At 40.6% G+C, this 23,130-nt stretch overlaps 1 protein-coding gene across 2 annotated transcripts in view; it reads left to right on the plus strand.

Moving 5' to 3' along the window:
• The window catches only part of LOC125102548 (uncharacterized), a 93,517-nt gene that overhangs the window by 63,018 nt on the left and 7,369 nt on the right, over positions 1-23,130 (plus strand). The window contains exon 4 of one of the 2 annotated variants that reach the window (XM_047733866.1): positions 18,986-19,146. The exons of the other annotated variant lie outside the window; for it this stretch is intronic. The gene's annotated coding sequence lies outside the window, so the exon portion shown is untranslated. Of the gene's footprint in view, positions 1-18,985; positions 19,147-23,130 lie in introns of those variants that run through there. 2 annotated transcript variants of the gene reach the window in all.

The raw sequence follows: 23,130 nt of genomic DNA on the forward strand, positions 1-23,130 counted from the left end.
AATGTCTCCCATGGACTCTACTCTGGGATACTATTGTATATTCTACTGATGGGGATACATGTGCAAGCAAGTAATTTTAACACATCAAGGATACACAATGTGATACCAGAGCACAGCAGGGAAAGAGAATAAATGTGCACTGGGGAAGTGGGAAAAAGAAGTGCGATGACATGGGAGTTGCAGGATGGAGATTCAGGGACAGGCACTCTAAGCAGAGGGGAATTGTGTTCAAACCCAACAAGGCATGAGATGGTTGAACGCGGATGAGATTCTCAGCATGGAGGTGAGGCTGAGCAGGTAGAGGCCATATTATTAAGAATTCTAATTGTACCAATAAGCACTGGGTGATGTATGGAATTGTTGAGTCATTATATTGCACTCTTAAAACTAGTATAACACTGTATGTTAACTATACTGGAATTGATATTTTTAAAAAAAGAATCTAAATGCATAGTATGTTGAAAAGGCCCCTAAGCAGAAATATTAGGTGGATGGCTTCCCTCACTGCCCCTGCCCCCTGCAAACTTTTTGTACTGATGGAAATGGACAGAATAGGGCAGTGCTGATGGGTCGACAGAAAGATGACCTTTGTACTTTCATTTTTTGTTTTCATTTCTGAGGACTTTATTTTAGATCAAGGAGTGAGATTTATGTCTTGTAGAAGGAGTCATATATACATAAATCCTGATGACATCTTCCATGGCTTCCATGGGATTCTACGAACTAGTTGCTATGTTGGAAACTTTGCATATATTATTTTATTAATCCTCAAAAACAATTTTTTAAAGATTTTATTTATTTGTTTGACTGAGAGAGAGATCACAAGTAGGCAGAGAGGCAGGCAGAGAGAGGGGGGAAGCAGACTCCCCACTGAGCAGAGAGCCTGATGCTGGGTTTGATCCCAGGGCCCTGAGATCATGACCTGAGCCGAAGATAGAGGCTTAATCCCCTGAGCCACCCAGGTACCCCAATCCTCAAAAAGATTTTTGAAATGATGCTGCATTTGCATTCTACTGGTAGATATCTATGGGACAAATCTCCATTTCATTAATGGGAAAATAGAGGCTCTGAGACTTTAAAACAGTTGCCCAAGATAATAGGACTATATGTAGCAAGGAAAAAGAAAAAGGAGTACCGGTAAGCATGTCTGTGTGTTTTTTTTTTAGAAAGTTTCAGTACTTCTGTAATCACACTTAATATTTTCAGTCTCCTCACTAAAGAAAAATAAATTTGCAATTAGACTATGAGCTCTAAGGGAAAAATACCATGGGCAAACACAAAACAACTCTCTTGGATTAATAGCAATTTACATAGCAAATCTAAAGAGATTGTGCAGTACTATCAGATAAATACTTTTTTTTTTTTTTGTATTGTTGTCTGGAACCATACACTGACTGCTTGCCATTCTCTGCAGTGGGAGTTCAGGCAGCATCCAGCCAAAGTAAAATAGATTTTATAAAATCAAATTGATTTTTTTTTTTAAATTTTTGCTGTTTGCCCTCAACGTAGCACCATTTCTCATATACTTGAGGCTGACCTAAGGTTGGGAAATTTGCCAATCAATTGTTCAGACTTCTTTCTTTATTTTATAATCCATAGGATACTATTGACCAACACAGAAAAACATCTGTTATAAAGAAAGCCAAAAGCTACTAAGAACTTAATAATAGATGGTCACCTTGTCCTTTTTGTAGGCACTCCAGAGTTGGATATTAATTTCAATCAACCCAGTTATCTTTAATTAATTACATTCTTCTAGAGGTTGATGCCTCACGTTGTCCAACTTTTTACAAGGTAAATAGGATAATTTGCCTAACAATTCCAGCATTTGGAGTAGAGCTGGGGAGGGAGTTAGCAGATACAGCACCACTCATTTTCACTCCTTAGCCGAGGGTTGAAGTTCAGCCAGAGGTCTTGTAGAATAGGAGTTTTTAGAGGATATTTAGTGAGGTCCCCATTGGAACATTATCTATATTGCAGACAACCGTACATCATTTGGTAATCATGGGCAAGTTTCAGCTTGGGAAAGACCTCATGTTCATTAGCTTTATGTAAAATGGAGAGGTCCCAATTTTGAGAATGCCAGCATACTTCTAGCCTATCAAATCCCTCATGTCAGGCAGGATTATCTAGTGGAGGAGTAGAGGTAGGGGAAAGGGAAAGGAGCTCTTGGGCCATGCCTGGACACCAGGAAGTTTTCACACACCCTTCTTGGCAAGGATATCAAATGAGGGTTCCATGGCTTCCAAAGTCTCTTAAAGCTTTAACACACTCTGCTCCTAAGCTCTGTCATTTGATTTCTCAGTTGAAAGCAGGGCTTTAGCTGTCTAACCTGCATGGTAGGGGAGAGAGAGGTCCCAAAAGAGCTACCCGCTGCTGTTGTCATGAATTCTCCCTGCTCCTTACATTCGGGTTCAGCCAATGGGAGCTCAGGAAGCAGTCACGTGTTCTGCTAGCCAAAGAACTTTTTTTTTAAAAAAAAATATTTTATTTATTTATTTGTCAGAGAGAAAGAGGGAGAGGGAGAGAGAGCACAAGTAGGGGGAATCAGCAGGCAGAGGGAGAAGCAGGCTCCCCAAGGAGCAGGAAGCCCCACGCGGGACTCGGTCCCAGGATCCTGGGATCATGATCTGAGCTGAAGGCAGACGCTTAACCTACTGAGCCACCCAGGCATCCCCAGAACACTTGTACAAATGGCCTGACCCTCCAAGCTGGGCTATAACTACCCGTTTCTATTACTTCAGATCTTGTAGCAAATCCTCCTTGCCCTGCTCATTCACTGGCTTTCAAACTCCTGGGGACACAAACCCATAGTAAAAACCAAAAGACATTTGATACATAACTACACACAAACATACAACTTATACAAAAATTTCATTAATAAAAGTCAGGCAGGAATGCGGACAATAGTCTTAGCTGCAGTTTTATTGTAAATCTGCATATCATTAGCAGAGGAATGTACATTGACAGGTAAGCTTTGTCCAATGAGAATGCATTAATATAGACGAGAAAGGGATTTGGAGAGAGAGGTATTGAGGAACACATGAGAAAACTGGATCCTAGCTCAACTCACAGATTTGAATGACACCCACTGTGGAGAAGCTCAGAAATTTTACTTTCTGGAGGGGTTGCTTCAAGGGTTCAATCATTAAAACAAACTTCATTTTACCAATGGCTCTTGAGGCATTGAAGACAGGGCAGATGAAGTCTTGCTGGAATTTCATGCAAGTTACCGTCTGACTTCTCTGGTGCTGTCTCAGTATAACAATGAGAAGACAGAGAGAAACAGAAAACATTCACACAGATCTTGCTGGAAGAATGCTCACCCAGCTAAAAGACTGATTCACTGGGAGCTCAAATAGCCAGCCCAGGACGATATGCCGAAATAAATCTCTGTGGGGAAATGGAAACTGGCTATCTGATGCATTTACAGTGTACAATTCTGTCTCTTTATTGGAAGAAATTCATAAAACTCCATTAGAAGGCTCAGAAATAGGGATCTGCTTTAGCTTAAATCTTAAACAATATCAGTAACATGGAGAGTTATTAAAGAATGCTTACCTTCCAAAGAAAATAAATGGGTTGCTTGACACTAAAGTCAAACGCTTGAAACAATATGAAGAAACTCAAATTTTGTAGTAATAAAAATTTTAATTTCCAGTAACAGCTAGCAGCTACTCTCTAGCTTAATAGGATTATTATTATTACCACGAATGACCAGTTTGAGTGGAGACTCTGGGACATGGATATTCATGCTTATCTTGCCTTTTCATGGGTGAGTTAACCACCTGTACCTACATAAAGATGTTTATTCCCATTCTTGCAGCATTTCAGCTTCTAAGAATGTATTTAACCCGAGCATATAACCACAAATGTGTTCAAACATTGATCTATGAAGATGTTTCTTGCAGCATGGCTTGTAATAGAAATAGTACAAAAAAGAAGAAGAACAAATTTTACTTGGGAAGGGGCTTATATGGCTACTCTCACACCTTTACCTGGTGGATACCAGCCCACTGCATCCACCTTAGCTCTGAGGTGCTCCCCACCATCATCTCTTACCTGAACTACTGTCACATACCCTAACTGGTATTGGGGTTGTCCTCCTCCAAGACATTCTTCGACAGCAGCAACACTGATCTTAAACCATAAATCAGATCAATGTCATTCCACTGCTTAAACGGTCTTGGGGCTTTCTGCTGTGCTTGAAATAAAATCTAAACTTGTACCATGTCTTCAAAGTCCCTGCAGGAAATGGTCCCATCTGTTCTTACTTGTGTTTGTGCCTCCTTTGTTGTTTGGTTTTCATTTCATATTGAAATATAACTTAGAGTAAATGCACAGACAGGTGTGGATAACTTGAATTTTGACAAATGTATTCACACCTGTATCATGATATAGAACAATTCTGATACCCCAGAAAAATACCTTTCTCATTTAACCCCTGACATACTCCCTTACAAGGGACTGTTATCAAGATTTCTATCAAGATAGATGAATTTTGTCTATTCTAGAATTTCATATAAATAGAAGTGTATGGAATCATCTCTTTTGTGTCTGGTTTCTTGCAAGCCACATAATGACTTTGAGATTCATCTATGTTGTTGGTTCTAGGAGTCCGTTCATTTTTATTGCTGAGTAGTATTTCATTATATACCCCCAAGGTGTTAATTTCCTGGCTACCTTTGATAATAGCCTATGATACTCTTGCCTGTACTCATCCATCTCCAGCCATGCTGATCTTTGCTCTCTTGAACAAGCTTCTTTTGAATCATTAGGGTCTTTGCATCAGGCGTTCCTTTTGCATAGAATGCTCTTCCCTCATTCTTGGCATGGCTGTTTTCTTCTCATTTCAGGTCTCCGCTGAAGTCCTCCCTTCCCAGAGAGGCTTTCTCTGGCTGGCCTTTATAAAGCACCTCATGTGAGTTTTTTCTATTATTCCTTTTTTTTCTGGTATAACACTGATCATAATTTGCAATTGTTTTATTTATTTTCCTAGTCACTAGTTCTTTGTCTTCCCTTCCAGAATTTAAGCTCTCTAAAAGCAGATACAAGGTCTCTTCTTCATTACTTGTCCCCAGCGCTTATTGAAGTATCTGGCATATGGAAAGCATTCAATAAATTTTGGGTAAGAGCAACTTGATTCAAATAAATATTAATTATTTAAATTTGAATTATTATTTCAATAGCCAGTAATACCCTTGAGGAAAAATATATGTTATAGAATATTTAGGTTAGAAGGCAGTTCAATAGGTAAGTTACATAACAGTATGCATGGCATAAACTCATTTTGATAAAAATAAAATTTATATGTGTCCGTCTATAATTAAAACATTTACTCTTTATCTCTAAAAAAATAAATAAATCTTGAAAAAAGGGGCACTCTGGATGACTCAGTTGGTTGAGCGATGGACTCTTGGTTTTGGCTCAGGTCATGATCTCGGGGTCCTGAGAGTGAGCCCCACATAGGGCTCTGTGCTCAGCAGAGTGTCTGCTTGAGATTCTCTCTCTCCTTCTCCCTCTGCTCCTCCCCCAACACTAGAGTACACTCTCTCTCTCTAAAAATAAGTAAACAATCTTTTAAAAAAATACCTAGTGGTGTAATTTTTATCTTCTTCATCACGCTTTTTATATTTTCCAGAGTCTATGCAATGAATATGAATGATTTCAATACTTGCAATAAACAATCTTTAATCAGCGGCTTTCATCTCTAGTTCAGTGCCCTGTTGACCCCTGTGTCTTCCTGGGCCTGGATTGCGTTAGGCAGGCACAGGTTGAGTCCTGACTAGAGGGAGTTCATTCTCGGTATTTTGTGAGAGTTAGAGGGTGGCCTTTTCAGAAACAGAGAAGTCTGAAAGCAGCTCCAGGTTAAATATTCTCTTCTGTCTAGTGAAGGGGGTCACCCCTTTTATGGAAAAGACCAGATAGTAAATATTTTAGGCTTTGTGGGACATTCAGTCCCTGTGGCAATGAGTCTGTTGTGCCTTAGTGTGAAAATAGCCAGAGAAAAAAATGTAATTGAATGGGTGTGGCTGTGTTTCAATAAAACTTTATTTCCAAAGACAGCTAGATTTGGCCCAGCGGTCCTGGTTGGCTGACACCTGATCTAGTGTAACATCTCAAACTTCACTTCTTCATCTGTTCTGTCTGGCAGAGTCTAACCATCAGGCTGTGCTATTCGCAGGCATGAGCTCTGCTGAGCATATTACTTAGGTTTCACGTAAGTTTCGGTTTTCATGCTATAACAAGGATAACACTGGTACTTATCTCAGAGAAGCTTTTGGATACTTAGATAAAGTAATCCACCTAAAGCACCTAGCCCAGAGCCTGGCATACAGGAAGTGCTGGTTCTGTTACTGTTCACCCCCATGTCCATCCTCAGTCCTGCTCTGCCCGGTGCCTGCAGCTGGCGTCTCCTGACCCCTCTCGCTGCCTGGCCCCCACCTAGTAGCCCAATGGGAGGTACGGGCTGGAGATTGCAGAGCAGGAGGAAAGAGAGGGTTTGAGGTATGCTTTCCCTCTCCCTCCTGATTTCAACACTGCTTTTCTGTCAGCAGCTGGGTTTCTCCCCATGCATGGCTCCCATGGCCCCAGCTCTTTCTCAGTGAGCTCCAGCAACACCATTTCCTTCCCTTGACCTTTCAGACTTCTCACTGTTGCTAGTCTCTGGATGCCTTCACACCCTTTGCTTATTCCCAGCGCCTAGATAAAAAGTACCTTCGTGAAAGTGTGTTTATTTGAACCTTGCAAGTGAATTGTCATTTGAACCAGTTCTGTTCTCAGCTGACACCCTGGCTAAAATCCTGCTTTTGGTTAGGGACAAGGAGGGGAGTGTTAACAATGGCGATTACTGTGGCATTGTTATAATTATCGACTACTTCAAAACTTTTTTCAAGTCCAAGTCTTTGAATTTCTGGTTTTCAGTATACTATCCATTGTCCTGCTTCTGAGTCTTCCCAGTGTATCTTCTACCAACTAACACTGTGATGTTTGGTACTTGGTTCCTGAGGCTCGGAGAAACCTTGAGAGGTTGACTAGTTTATTTCCTTGCTTCAAGGTATGAAACCTGTTTCAAGGGCAGACAGGAACCTACACTCTATGCCTTTCATCCTCTTCATGTAGGGTGAACTAAAATACAGTAACATAAGCCCAAAAGTCAGTTTTCCAGCAGTATTAAAATCACTCATCATGTACAGTGACATACCTATTCTCATGTCACTCTTCTTCCAAGTGATGGACAGGAATAGGGTAATGGACAAGGGTCGGATAACAAATCCTTGTAATGCAAGACTTTTTAGAGCTAGAAATCCCTGACCAGGTGTTTAAGGAAGTAGTCACAGGTCTGGGGAGGCTAGCCTATCTGTGGATTGGGCCCCGGTATAGAGGCTCTGAACTTGGATTATCCAGGAGGCTTCTCCCTGCTACCTTCCTGAAACAGGGCTGACTACCATCGTGGCTCCTTGGGGCTATCTATATCTGACTTCTCTTAATTAGCTCCAGATATTTTGAGTTGGGTTTTTTACCACTGTGTTACTTCTATTTTTCAAAGTAAGTCTAAGAGAAACTATATTTTCAAAACTATGCATTTAAATAACAGAATATAGGACGTAACTGAATTTGACTTTTGCTTCAAATCACACTGTTGACCACATCTGCAAACTGGCCAATAGGTGTCAAGAAAATCATAGTATTTTAAGGTTATAAAATGAAACCTACATGATCATATATATGCCCACATACATATGCACACACACGCATATTTATTTTGTCAGCTGTGTTTTCTTGGAAAGGATTGTCCTTTACTCTGAGATATCTTCTGCTTCTTTGGTGTTAAAATCATCTTTCTTCAAAAAAAATCATCTTTCTTTTATGAAGTTATAATAATGAGTGTAATAACCACACGTGCCAGGCACTGTGCTAAGTGCTTTGCCTGTAGTGTAGCCGGTAATTCATCTGTAATTTTTAGGAGAAGCCTCTGAGTGGAGTACAGCTGTCATCCCCATTGTAAAGAGACTCTAGATGAAGCACAGAGTAGAGAATTGTCTTGTGCATGTGTTGTTAAGTGGCTGATTTGGTTACAACATAGATGGTGTGGCTCTAAGGTACTGTTTTCTGATATTAGGTTGCAGTTGTTTTTTGTTAATGTTCTTATTTGGGAAAGCTTACTTGTCTTGAAAAACCCAAAGTCTAGGAGCCACTAGACTCTCCTCTCCATTCACCAATACGGGCTCCAGTACCGCTTTGCATGTAGCCCTGGCAGAAGGGGATAGTGTTGGGGGACGCTGGGGAAGCCATGTCTGGATCTCTGTTTTCCCAAGGGGTCAGCACAAGGACTGCAAAACTAGGCGAGATTCTGATAGGACCACAGAGCTGCAGGAACAAAAGGGCTGACGAGACAGGCTTTGTGGCTTTCATGACACCATGGTGGGGTGTTTTACCTTGGGCTGTCACCATCCCCATTGCAAAGAACACCACCATCACCATAAGAAAGCAAACCTTACTGAAGCAGCACATGCTGAGAAAATGTGGCCATGGTCCAGGAAGCTGTTTCTAGAAACCACACCCAGCTGAGAGCCCTCACCCCAGCTGGAAAGTCTGGTTATTGTTTGGATCAGCTCATAAGGTCCCTGTGGGACTCCTTTGCTCTGTCTGATGGTAGCCGGAGAGCACAGGCTCTGGGAAGTGGGGTCTCTCATGCTGCTACGTCCCTCACCTACTATGGGGCGATGTACTCTTGCCAGGTGTGATGTTGTGAGTATGAAAGGTTACATTGTCTCAATTTGTCTGGGCGTACCCCCAGAGTTTACCCTAATAGAGGAAAGATATTCTAAGTGAAGCTTTTCCTAGAGTTGGGGATCGAGGGGAATTTGGAAGCCACCTCCTCCATCCTGCCAGAGCAGAGAAGTACATCTACACTAAACCACAAATAAATGAACTAAAATCCAGGCAGAATGTTGGTTCTCTAGTTACATAGAAACATGAATCATCAGACCAAACAGTATAATACATAGCGCAGAAAATTCTGCTTTTCAGTCATCGTCCACGTGGGTCACCAAAAGGGCAAATATATACATTGAGCAAATGCATACATTGTATGTGAAGACAGCTCTTGGGTTTCCAGCGCTGCACTCTCACCCGGGAACGTACATCCCCTTATTCAGATCTAGCCATGCTCTTTTTATTGGCACAGCAATAACGCACTGCTCAGAGCTGTTCTTTGGTGTTTGCTTTTATTCCACACCAATAATGCAATGCTTGAAGCTGTACTTTAATGGACCTTTTTTATTAATAGTAGCTGCCATTGACCGAGCTCCTGCTTTGTGCCAGCACCATTCCGAGGAATTTACACTCACTATCACATTTATTTATTATAACAGCTCCAGGCTACAGGAACTGTATTCCCATTTTAAAATAAAGAAATGAAGCTGAGAAGTTATAATTTCTCTAAGGTCGTGAGGTCAGGACCACAGCTGGGATTTAAACTAAGCAGGTCTTGCTTAGCTCCACTCTCTTTCTACTACACGAAGCCACTCTCTTTTCAAGCCATTATTCTCCAATCTGTGTGAAATGATTTTCTTTTCTTCACAGTACAGCTATGAAGGTATCCTGAGATGTCTCTGCCCCACGAGTCCTGTGCAGCCTATGGGCTGGGTCACAGGACCAAGCCTGGACTCTGGCTGCTCAGCAGATATTGGTTAAGATTCCAGATCCAAAGCCTTAGAGATCTGGTTCTGCCAGTTAGTGACAAGTAGGTGTTGGCAAAATTGTTTTTATGATTGCTTAAAGAAACGCGTTTTCTCATTTCTCAACCAAAGAGAAAGTTAGTTGATAGAACTTTGGTTTGAGAACAACTATGTCACATGGAAAGCATCTTGATTTTGATGCTTTAGTTTTATGTCAGTTCCCTATTGGGAAGGCCGATCTTACGATAGTGGAGTTAGGCTCCAGATCTAAACCGAAGGAAAATTGGGATATGTGATGGGTTTCAGTGAGTCAGGTTGATCTTGGTCTCCTTCCACAGTACAAATTTGTTTTTCTGAAACGGTCCATGCCTTTGGTCATACAGCAGATAATCTAGATAATAGGCTTGAGAATTTTTGATGATGCTTATGTCATGCTTAAATGGAAGATTTTACTTTAATTTGGAAATATAACCTAAAAGCAGACAGGGAACAAAATTGATAATAGTTCCTATGCTCATGGAGTTTATAGCCTGTTGCAGGAAGATAGACAATAAGCAAATACTTAAAATACATGGTATATCGAATGGTGCAAATACTATGAAGAAAAGAAAAGCAGGAAAATGTGGAAAGGAGCGATGGGGTGGAAGGGATATTGCAATTTTTTAGTGGGTTATCAGTGAAGGCCTCACTGAGAGGGTGACCCTTGAGCCAAGACATGCAAGAGCAGAAGGAGTGAGCCGTGTGGATATCGGAAGGGTATTCCAGACAGAGAGAACAAAAGTACCCAGGCCCAGAGAGGGTGGCTGGCATGTTGGACAGTTGGCAGGACGGCCAGGATAAACTGGGCAATGAGAGAGTAATAGGTCAGTGAGAGAGGCAATGGGTCTATGTGGCTTTGTGAACCATGGTATAAACTTTGGCTTTTGCTTTGTGCTGAGGAAGCCACTGAAGGGTTTTAAATAGAGAAAGTATTTAAATATTAATAGGATTCTCTGGCTGCTGTGTTGAGAATAGATATTTATGGGGAATAGAGGGCAATCAGTGTATTAATTTAATATGCTATATAACAAATTGCCACCAAGTTACTGGCTTGGAGTAACATGTATTTATGACCTTATCTGTGAGTCAGGAGTGGGCAAGTCCAGCTGGGTTCTCTCCAGGCTGCAGTAAGATGGCAGCTAAGTCTGGGTTCCCATGTGGAGGCTCTGCTAGGGAAGGGTCTATTTTCAAGCTCCCTCAGGTTGTTGACAGAATTCACTCTCAGTTATAGGATTCATGTAGTTGTCTTCTTCAAAGCCAGTCATGGAGGAAAAAAGAGGGAGTGAGCAAGGTAGACAGACAGACAGACTCTAGAGCAATGTCCACTAGCAGTATAGAGTCTTATATAACATAATATGAACATGGCAGTGACATCCCCTTACCTTGTAAAATTCACTGGTCAGGAGCAAGTCATAGGCCCTGCCTATACTCAGGAGGAGATTACACAAAAGTGTGAATGCCAGGAAGTAGGGGAGAATGGAAGCTACCTTACAGTCTGTCATCACAATTAATAAAAACCAATTAGGAGGCTCTGTGAACACCCCAGGCAAGAAATGTAAGAATTTGACTAGATTAACTAAAGGATCCATTTTATAATCTTTACTGATTCCTCTGGTGCTGATAATGGCTTGGACTGAACAAGACTAATTTGGATGTGATAAGGTTTAATGAGATACTTCTGCAGTGTTGACAAATGAAACAGAGTCCTTTCTCATTCCCACTCCGCCATGTCTTCTGAATTCATCTTCATGCAAAATCACATCATTTTTCCACACTCTGGTCTAAAGTTCCATTGTAAATCTGAGGGTGCTTATTTGATTAGGTCACTCAATAGCACAACACAAAAACTTTGGGCCCAACCTTGCCTGTAGATATGTGAGGTAACTGGAATATCTCTATCAGTACCTCAGTCAGGGCCAGAATTGTTACAAAGCCACCTGGCTTTTTTCTCTGTAGCCTCTTGCCTTTCCACATAAAATGAGTGGTGATTTTAATGTTTCTGGAATTTTGTGATATTTCTACAGGGCTTTCTTTCTTGGGGAAATATACATGACTCTATTCATTAGCACTTCTGGTCAAGACATTTTAGTTAGTCAGCCAGCAAGTCTGTCAGATCCGTTTACCCTCTCTCCTCTTCTGTCTGTCTTCTCAAGTTCTTCACACCTTTAAAGTTTCTTAGAAATATTTTTTGATTCACCTCATCCACAGATCTAATTGCTTCATGCCCACACAACCTAGAATGTTTGCATGGAGACAGCTCTCTCTTGTAAGAACTTCCCACAGCTGGGGGCGCCTGGGTGGCTCAGTGGGTTAAAGCCTCTGCCTTCGGCTCAGGTCATGATCCCAGGGTCCTGGGATTGAGCCCCGCATCGGGCTCTCTGCTCTGCAGGGAGCCTGCTTCCTCCTCTCTCTCTCTCTGCCTGCCTCTCTGCCTACTTGTGATCTCTCTCTGTCAAATAAATAAATAAAATCTTTAAAAAAAAAGAAAAAAAAAGAACTTCCCACAGCTTGTAGCTCCTTATCTTCCATAGTCAAGAAAATCCCTCTGACCCCACACTTTTATATCCCCCAGCTCTCAGTCTGTTATCCACAATCACCAATCAAATGATTATTTAATATTTCCCATAAACATACAAGGCTCAGTGGAATAGACTGTGCCAAAACCTCTATGAAATCAGTGTCCTGAAGATTTCCCATTCTGATGTCTCTCTGGTTGTTATAAACACATTAGGACGATAACTCCACGTTGGTGCCACAGAAAAGTACCGTCCAAGAGGGCAGCATTGCTTCCAGACTTTTTAGAAGGGGCTGTTTTAGTCATGTAGCTCATGTGAGTCAGAATTCAGACCCTTCATGGAACAGTCTACACCAAGCAGATCTGCCCCGACACACTGCAGCTCTCCTTTAAGCCAAGGAGCGCCTCTGGGCTGTGTGAGTCATTCTTTTCCAGGTTCTTAAGGCTTAGATAGAGATTTGATAAAAGACAGTCTAAGTTGCTATAGCTGGTTCACTTAACCCTTCATTTGGAAGTCTATCACTGCAGAGTTTTCTAGCTCTTGCCAGAAAGACATCCCAGCAAAGCACCTGGATATCTTACTGGAGATGTAACCAGGCATTCAAATAGTACTGGATGAGAAAAGGGAAATTTTGCAATTGTTTCCTCAAGTAGCTTGAGAGAAAGAATAAAATAAAAGGTGTGAGTTTTGGGGCTCCTGGGTGGCTCAGTTAAGCATCTGCCTTTGGCTCCAGTCATGACGTCAGGGTCTTGGGATCGAGCCCAGCATCGGGCTCCCTGATCGGCAGGAAGCCTGTCTTTCCCTCTTCCACAATCCCTGCTTGTGTTTCCTCCCTCACTGTGTTTCTCTCTGTCAAATAAATAAATAAAATCTTAAAAAAAAAAAAAGAGTGTGAGCTTTCTAGACAGTCAGACTGACATTGGAATCATAGGTTACTATGGGCAAGTTTCTCATTTTCTCTAAGTCTCCATTTCATTTGTGTAAAATGGGGATAATAATACACCGCCTATCATTCTTGATAGAACTAACTATGAACCACACCCTTGCAGAGTCCAGACACCTCAGAAAGCATTTGCCACTTGTGACGTAGGTGATGATACTTCTACAATCAGAGCTCATCTGCTAGCCTGCTTACATGAATGCTTCATATTTGAGCAGAGTCAACATGCTTGTGTCAGTGGCCTTGCCCCTGGGAGTCATACAGATTCAGAATTTGTCCTGCTGTCTTCCGCTTCCTCCAGTCTTGGATAAAAGAAGGCAATAATACTTAAAATCAGTTTTAAACCTGCTCATAAAATGTGGAAACATTCTGGAACTGGAAGATTCTTAAATCTGTTGGGAACTAAGATGGAGGCAGCAAAGATAATTAAAAAAAAAAATGCACAACTTAGCTTAGAAGCCACCAATATGGTCAAACCTGACTCGTTCATTCTTATGTAAGAAGAATCCAACAGATAATGTCCAGGAAGGCGGGGCAGGATTTGGGGCTGGATATTTTAGGTTTTCTGGGCCATGCCAGTCTTCTCAGTTTTCTCTCTCTATACTTTCTTGCATTGAGAAGCTGATGTCAGGAAGGAGTGTGTGGTGTGTGTGTGTTGTGGGGGCTGGGGCTGGCAGTGTATTTCATTTAAGAAACAGTAAGGTGTAAGACAGAATTAATGATTCATTGCTTTGTATCTTATTCAGTGCTTAAGCAGTCCATATTTTCTGCAATATTGTCATGTTACCTTGGAATTACAATCTAAAGAACTTGAATTGTGCCCCATATACTGTATCTTTAGTTAACTAAATATTATATGACCAACTACAAGAGAAATATGGAAAATCACTGTCATTGATTGTTGATTTTTTTTTTAACCAAGAAGTAAACAAACAATCTTAAAATAATCTGAACTGTGTCTGGATCTCACTTTGGTATACAAGTATTTTTTAACAGGTTATTTAAAGGCAGCTATCAACTGGGTGGTCTTTTTATTGTATTTTCTTTTCCAAAGTTAATTGGCTATAAATTCACTTTTAAAAATCTTGCTATATATTTAGCCTTAGCATAGGGAAAAAAAAAAAAGAAAGAAAGAACCTGCTATCTGACATTATGTCACATTATTAAGATTCATGACTGGTCAAACTCTACTCATATCTGAAACTTATAAGTCCTACTGTCATTTCTAAACAGTTGCACATGAATGTACAAGATTAGCAGCTTGCTCTTAAAAGGAGAGAGCTTTCCAAAGAAGACACTTAGGTGGCCAAGAGACACATGAATAGATGTTCAACATCATTAATCCTCAGGGAAAAGCAAATCAAAACCACAGTGAGATGTCACCTCACACCAGTTAGAATGGTTAGAATCAAAAGGTAAGAAATAACAAGTGTTGATGGGGACGTGAAGAAAACCCTAGTGGCCCATTGGTGGGAATGTAAATTGGTGCAGCTACTATAGAAACCAGTTGAGACATTCCTCAAAAAATTAAAAATAGGAATATCACATGATCTAGTAATTCCACCACTTGGTATTTACCCAAAGGAAATGAAAATACTAATACACAAAAAAAAACCCACCCCTACCTTTATTGCAGCATTATTTACAGCCACCAACATATGGATGCAGCCCAAGTGCCCATCGATAAATCAATAGATAAATGGGTAAAGAAGATGTATGATAGTATATATATATACTATCTCATATTTATGTATGTATATATGTCTCATACATATAATATATATACACAATGCGTATATACATATATAATGTATATATGTGTGTCTGTGTATAGATACAATGGCATATTACTCAGCCATAAAAAGGAATGGAATCTTGCCATTTGTGACAGCACAGATGGACCTGGAGAGCATTATGATAAGTGAAATAAGTCAGTCAGAGAAAAACAAATATATGATTTCACTTCTAGGTAAATTCTAACAAAACAAAACAAATGCATAAACACATAAATAAAAAAAAAACCCAGATTCTTAAATACAGAAAACAAACTGGTGACTGCCAGAGGGGAGGTGGGTCGGGGGAGGGTGAAATAGACAAACTTCCAATTTTAAAATAAATAAGTGATGGAGATGAAAAGTACATATATAGTCAATAATATTGTAATCCTATTGTATGGCGACAGATGGTGACTACACTTATAGCGAGCACTAAGTAATATACAGAATTGTTGAATCGATATGCTGTACACCTGAAACTAATATAGCATTGCATGTTAATTATACCTCAATGAAAAAAGAGTGAAAGAGCTTTATACTGATTCTGTTTTATTGTTAAGCATCTAAATGACACATGAGGTATAAGACAAATTCCACGATATTTGTAACAGCTTCAGATATTAAATGAGCTAACATTTTGGGTGGTTCTAACTACTGATGTACGTTTTTGAGTCAATTAGAAAAGTATTGCTATTTCTATTTTAAAGAATGTGTCATTAGAATTGATTTTTAAAATGGGGTCACAGATGATGGCTCTTCGGTTACAATGAACATAAACCCAGACAACAGCCAAGAGCAAACAGATTACCAGCCCGTGCCCCCAAAGTGGTTGTTCTCTTTATGACCGTCTTGAAAAATCTGGTGTTGAGGGTCAGAAATGTTAGAATTGGGAGAAAATAAACCCATCAGGTAAAGGAACAAACTAGAAACCTGAAACCTAGAACCCATGGTTTGGACAGGGGAGGATTGTGATTTTAAAATAGCAGACAATATTTTTTTTTAAAGTTAAGAATAAAAACCTGGAGTAGATGTGTGGCCATTCTATGTTCAGCTTCAGACTTCATCATTAAAGAAAGGAGTAAGAGAGGATGTAAGGGCGATCTGGCTATAACATCCATCACCCCATTGATGGCTAGGGTTGACTTGGCTGATCTGGCTGGCCAGGCGGGTGTCTCCTCCCTCCCTCACCGCTCCATGTATGTCGCTCCTGAGGCTGTGTGCTCAGTGGAAGGGGATGACTGTTCCTCAGTCAAGGGTACAGGAGTGGCTGTACACCCCTGCTAGAATCTCCAAACAAGCTCTCCAAGTCCGTGTGTAGGAGAACATAGGGTAGTCAGGCTTCCAACACTCCAGACACATCCAAATGAGCTACTGCATGTCTGCCTTTCTTAAAAAAGGAAGAAAATAAAAGCCAAAAACAAACAAAAAGAAGAAGAGAATTTTAGGAAGAAGTCATGAAAAATGGATCCCAGATTCTTCTCTAGCCTCATACCAGGACGAATGCCGTAGACATCGTCCCCATTTAAATCCTCCTGGGTAGCAAGTCACAATAACTCTTTAAGTTACTCCCTGCAATATTAAGTAACTCTTACTGTCAGAAAGTTCTTCCTTATAGCTAACCTCCTTTCTCATGGTGTGTGTTAGAAACCATTTTCTCTTGCGTAGTTTCAGTGGAAATAAAATAGGCCAGATTCTAACCTCCATGGGATAAGGAGAAAGGACTGAAGGGGAAACAAAGTTTAAATGTTGTTGAGAAGGGTGCCTGGGTGGCTCAGTGGGTTAAGCCTCTGCTTTCAGCTCGGGTCATGATCTCAGGGTCCTGGGATCGAGCCCCGCATCGGGCTCTCTGCTCAGCGGGAAGCCTGCTTCCCCCTCTCCCTCTGGCTGCCTTTCTGCCTACTTGTGATCTCTCTCTCTGTCAAATAAATAAATAAAGTCTTTTAAAAATAAATAAATAAATAAATGTTGTTGAGAGTGTATTTCCATATGTGATGAGCTTATTCCAAACATTCTTGGTAGTGTCCTTCATAATGGATTCAGAGCAAAGATAATGGCTTTGGACCATAGGATTTAGTCCTGTGTCTCAAGAATTACCTGGGTGTCTGACAATCACTTAGTGTACTTGTGTATAAGCTGGCAAATTCAAGGCTGTGCATTAAGCAACACCTTCATAGATTTTATTCAATCAATGTGAACTTTTATTTATTTGATGCCTACAACCAAGTGAGAATGTTTAACTGGAAGCATGCGATTATTCAGATGCTCAACCTTAGTGTAAAAATATATATATATGGAGTAGGTATGTGCTAATAAGGTAGGCTTGGGGTTCTTCAAGGTCCAGAACTATTGGTTAACTGGGGGAGATACCATAAATCAAAGGGAAAAAAGAAAGTACTTATGGGTGGCTTCAGGGTCCTGTGTTCTGGAATGGCTTTGTCTATATGCTAACATTATACTGGGATAAATGCTTTACATCTGCTGCTACCTCACTGTCATATTCAGAAGAGGAACAGTGCTTTCTATAAGTATTTCAGTTCCTACAGAAAACACCACATAAATATATGGTAATGTATTATTATCATTATATAGAGCAGAGGCCAAAAACATCTTGCCAAAGTGATCCTCTAAAATTTTACACCTATTTCATGCATTAAAAAAAAGAAATGTGCAGCATATGCTTTCACTTATTTTACGATTAGCTCATCAAATTTGTGTTCTGTGAGGACACAAAGCCAAAAAGCCTGTGTCTCTCAAGACCTACCCCCGCCCCTATGCTTGCCTCCCTCCTCATCCAGCATTGTTTTTTTTAAAAGATCCGGTCTCACAGGTCCTCAGAAGCAAAATTAAATTCAAACAAAATAATAATAACTTGCATTTGTGTTGATCTTTAAAGTTTACAAAGAGCTTTCGCATAATCTCATTTGATGCTCACAAGTGCTCTCTAGGGTTTGCAGGGCAGGGAATAATAGTCCCATTTTATACTTGTGGAAACTGATACAGAGAAGAAAGCCTCATGGCTTGCTTCAAATGATGCAGTTAATAACCAGCAGAACTGGGTCTTAAACCCAAGTCATCTGGACAAATCAGTATTACCTTCTCTACTCTGACCAGGCTGCTGTGGTAGATGGAACTCTCAAATGACCCTTAATGGGGCGCCTGACTGGCTCAGTTGCTTAGGTGTCTGACTCTTGATCCTGGCTTAACGCATGATCTCGGGGTTGTGAGCTGGAGCCCTGCGTCAGGCCCCATTACAGCATGGAGATTCTCTCTCTTGAAAAAAGTAAATAATAAAAATAAATGAAATGAAATGATCTTTAATGACCCTCACCTTTATAAAGTCCCCTCTCCTAGAGCATCCATGGAACCTGGAAATAATATTGCTCCAGTGACTATGTTACTTTCTATGCGAAAGGGGTTTTGCAGTTGTAATAATATCCCAAATCAGCTGACAGGAAGATATGGAAATTGTCTGGGTGGGCCTGACCTAAACATAGGAGCCCTTGAGATATGGATCTAGAGGTAAGAGATGGAAAAAGTCAGAGAGATTTGTAGCATAAAAATGATCTGATGGGGTGCCTGGGTGGCTCAGTGGGTTAAGCCTCTGCCTTCGGCTCAGGTCATGATCTCAGGGTCCTGGGATCCAGCCCCACATCGGGCTCTCTGCTCAGCAGGGAGCCTGCTTCCCCCTCTCTCTCTGCCTGCCTCTCTGCCTACTTGTGATCTCTCTCTGTCTGTCTCAAATAAATTAAAATATAAAAAAATTATTTAAAAAAAAAAGATCTGATGCGTGGGAGATTTCTCGGTTGCCGGCTTTGAAGAAACTTTCCTCCATGAGCTGGAATTCTAGCAGCTTCCAGGAGCTGAGAGACCCCGCTGATAGCCAGCATGAAAATGGGGACCTCAGGTTTTCAACTGGAAGGAACTGAACTCCATCAATAGCCTAAATGAGCTTGGCAGTGAATTCTCTGAAGCCACTAGATGAGAAACCAGGCTGGCCAACGTCATGATTTTAGCCTCATATGCCGTGAACAGAGAACCCAGTTACATCAGGCTGAACTTTGGATCTACGGAACTGACATCAGATCTACGTCAGATCTACAGAACTACAGACATCAGAAATGGGTGTGGTTTTAAGCTGCTAAACATATGCTAATTTGTTACACAGCAATAGAAAACTAATAACCTGCCACTCATAAGTATTTACTGGATGCTTATTACATCCAAAGCAGTCATTTTTATTTCAGATCATTTTATTTTATGTCTCTGTTGAGAGCTCAGTTTAGACAAAACCAAACAAACAAAAATCCCAGACTTTCTGTGGTAATATTAATATTTCTCCTTACTTGTGGGAATATCAAGAATTGCAGTCCGCTTGAGGGTAAGCAGGCCTGTGTCCCTTATTCTGTCCATGGAGGAAAATGGACATAGATATCTCTTCCAGGACAATGGCTTCAATTCTCCATGTTCTCTTTCCCTGCTGCAGCAAACCCAGAAGCTCTGGATGAGCAGGAAGTGTTCTATGACGAGGAGCACCTGTCTGCCTGGGTCTGGGGAACAGAACTTCCCAACAATTAGCTCTGAGCATATGGAGCAGCTGAGATATAAACGTTTGTTCTTTCCAGCCTCTGTGATGGCTTCATTGTTTGCTTGTGTAACACGACCTCTCCTATCCTGATTGACACGTTTGCCTTGACGGTACTGGACGAACCTGAAATACTGAACCTCACAAACCCTGACGACCATCTTGCTACATTAGCAATGGAAGCCAAGTCAGCCGTTCTCAGGACCTTCTGCTGAATATATTTTGGGTAAAGAAAAAATAGAGCTGTATGTACCACCGTTTTTCCCTCCAAGTAGGTGAGAAGTGAGGAAAGGGACAGGAGAAGTGGGATAAGACCTAGGAGAAAAGGAAATCAAGAAACAGCATGTGGCTCTCTGACCAAGCAACTGACTGGCTACAGTTAGACTCTCTGAGGTCCCCCAATATCCATTAAGACAGACCCACTTTCCATAAGTCATTGAAACAAGTCAGCCATTAGCGTAACAATGGGTTAAAATAAAGAAATCATTTTATTGATTAAATGAAGAAATATTTTCAGATAGATTTGTTCTCTAGATTTGCTGGAACACACTATCCTGAGTTGGGAGAAAGAAAGCAGGACTGTAAGCAATCTTTTATGTGGGTTTTCATACTTCATATTTCTAGGTTTTATTTTTGCAGAAGCCCTACAGTATAGGTCTGTAAATAGCTAAGTTGAAGAAGCAGCTTTTATATTCCTATCAGAACACAGTCACTAACAAAGGTAACAAAAGTCTTATCATTTTGTTCGCAACTATTCTTATAATCATTCATCAGCTATCTTTGTTTTTTAAGCAGAAGGGTTAGATAAAATATTTCCTTCTTATTATTAATGTTTAAGATCATTAATGTTTAAGAATTTTAAGTGAAGAAGTTGGTCTTCTTAACCATACACAACAAACTTATTTTGAAAATAACTTTTTTGGGGGTAAATTCCATATGACTGCTAATAAGTAGAGGTCAAAGTAAGCATCCGTCAAAAACATTATTTCAAGAAGTTTTGATATGAAGCAGGAAAACTCTACATAATGTTTAAGCTCTTGGTTTCCAGGCTCATTTCATTATCACTATTTCCCATTTATTCACTAAACAGATTAATCAACTCTGTAAGGAGTTTTTTCATCTGTTTGTGAAGTTTCATTTTTTCTTTTTTAAAGATTTTATTTATTTGACACAGAGAGATCACAAGTAGGCAGAGAGACAGGCAAAGAGAGAGAGATGGAAGCAGGCTCTTTGCTGAGCAGAGAGCCTGATGTGGGACTCAATCCCAGGACCCTGTGATCATGACCTGAGCCAAAGGCAGAGGCTTTAACCCATTGAGCCACCCAGGCACCCCTGTTTGTCAAGTTTTTCAAATAGATTTTTCTTTTTTCTTTCTTTTTTTTAAAGATTGTATTTATTTATTTATTTATTTATCTGAGAGAGAATGAGAGAGAGAGAGAGCATGAGAGGGGGAAGGCCAGAAGGAGAAACAGATTCCCTGCTGAGCAGGGAGCCTGATGTAGGACTCGATCCCTGGACTCCAGGATCATGACCTGAGGCAAAGTCAGTCACGTAACCAACTGCGCCACCCAGGCACCCCTCAAATAGATTTTTCAAACTAAAAGAGAATTTCTTTAGAGACTTGAGAAACTCTTTTAAAACTGTTGATTCTGGGAACCCAAAACAAATAGACTATTTTTCTTTTAGTTACTTTTTTTTTTCTTAAGGTAGAAAAAAAGAGAAAGATAGTCTCAAAAGCATGGTTTGATTTTCCATACCTTTGTGAATCAATTTTTTATATATCAATGTAATTCTGAAAAAATTAAAAGTTGAATATCCTTCAAGATCTCTCTCTCTAATATTACAAAACTAGCATCTGCAATGGAAGATATGACTTCCATGGTATAATAAATGGGTATAGATTTTGAATTCTGAGGACACTCTCAACTCCAAATGCAGTGAACATTTGGAGTAAGGAATGAGCCTTACCAAATCCAGTTTTTGGCCTAAGGAGGGGGAAGAGTACATCAGAAGGATGAAGGAGAGCAAGACTGCATACATTTAGTATCTGGTACCTTATGAAGTTTCCCATACTTTCCCCACTGCAATGTTCGAGTTCTTCATCAATATGGGAATTTCAAACTAACAGATGATTTTTCCTTAAATGATCAAAATCTCCATTCGGAAAATACGTGCAATAACTAACCCTAATCTGTCCACAAAACAAGAGTACCATAGAAGGCATAAAGGGCCAAGCTTTTAAGTGTGAGTTTTTTCCTTTCCTCCACAAAAGAAACATACATTTAGTATTTCTTTATTTAAAGACATGCCTGCCCACAAACATCTGAGAAACATCTGTAGACAAAATGCCAAAATGCATAGTCGAATTTTGACTCACACCTCACCACCCACCAAGACCCCTGTCAACTCACAATAAACACCTTTCTAGCATCTGCCCCAGAGAAAGAAACGCCACATTACCCAAAGGTCAGAGCAAACAGATGTCACTTATTGCAGACCCTAATCATATCCATATCCAACCTTAGGAGGTCTGTAGTGAAAGCCGACTTCAGGAGCAGAGGTTCCTTCAGCTCGAGACACTCATCTCTCTGTCCTCCCTCCCTCCCTCTCACTGGAGCAAGGGGGCCTTAGAAGCAATTGTCTCTGGGGCTGTCCCGCACCCTGATGACGCATCCCATGATTGAGCACAGAGGTAAGAGAAGCAGCAGGAAATTCTTCATGGTTGGCCAGCGCCTTAGCAGTCTTCCTCCTTCTCATTTTGACCTATCTGGAATACTCTTTCAGGGGAAGGTCCTGCATCAACCTCTCTGATTCCCTGTGGCAGACTTAGGACGGCTCTTCACTTCACTGTTCTCACAGCCTTTTGTATACATCTCTATACCTCCATTTAAAGCCTTCATCCTATGAATAGCATCAGTTTACATCTGTGACCCCCATGAGACTGAGTCTCAGTTGGGGGAAGAAAGAAGGGAAGGAAGCAAGCAAGCAAGCAAAGGGAGGATAAAGGATTTATATGAAGAGGCTTAATGAAGAGACAATGTCAGCAGTACAGTTTAGTGGATGTTTTTTGTTTTGTCTTTATAAACCAGTAAAGCATAAAGCTCAATTCAACAATGATATGTGCAGTATCTGTAAGAGATATTTATTTATCTATTTATTTATTTCAAGATTTTATTTTTTTAATTAAGCTCCACACCCATGGTGGGACTTGAACTCACAACCCCAAGTTCCAGAGTCACATGCTCCACCCACTAAGCCAGGTGGATGTCCTCTGTAAGAGATTTTTAAAAGAAGACAAATGTGGATAATTTTTTTTCTCCTTTTGTCTTCTGGTTTCTGGTTGAATTTGGCCAATGAGAGACAATGGGAGGAAGTTAGAGGGTAGAAGGCATGGAGGAAATGAGATCAGGATATAGCTTCTGCTTTAGTTGCTAGCAAACCTCTACTAAAGGCCACAGTCTCTATCAGATGACCCCTACTCTCTCCTTCCCTTGTCTCTTTAGCCCTATGAGTGGTACCAGCTTCCCAACATTGCTAGTCCCCGAGTACTGACACTGTCCCTTATTGATTTTCCTCAACCTTGCTCATATCTTTG

This window comes from Lutra lutra, chromosome 6 (genome assembly GCF_902655055.1).
Source record: "Lutra lutra chromosome 6, mLutLut1.2, whole genome shotgun sequence".
Taxonomy (NCBI): domain Eukaryota; kingdom Metazoa; phylum Chordata; class Mammalia; order Carnivora; family Mustelidae; genus Lutra; species Lutra lutra.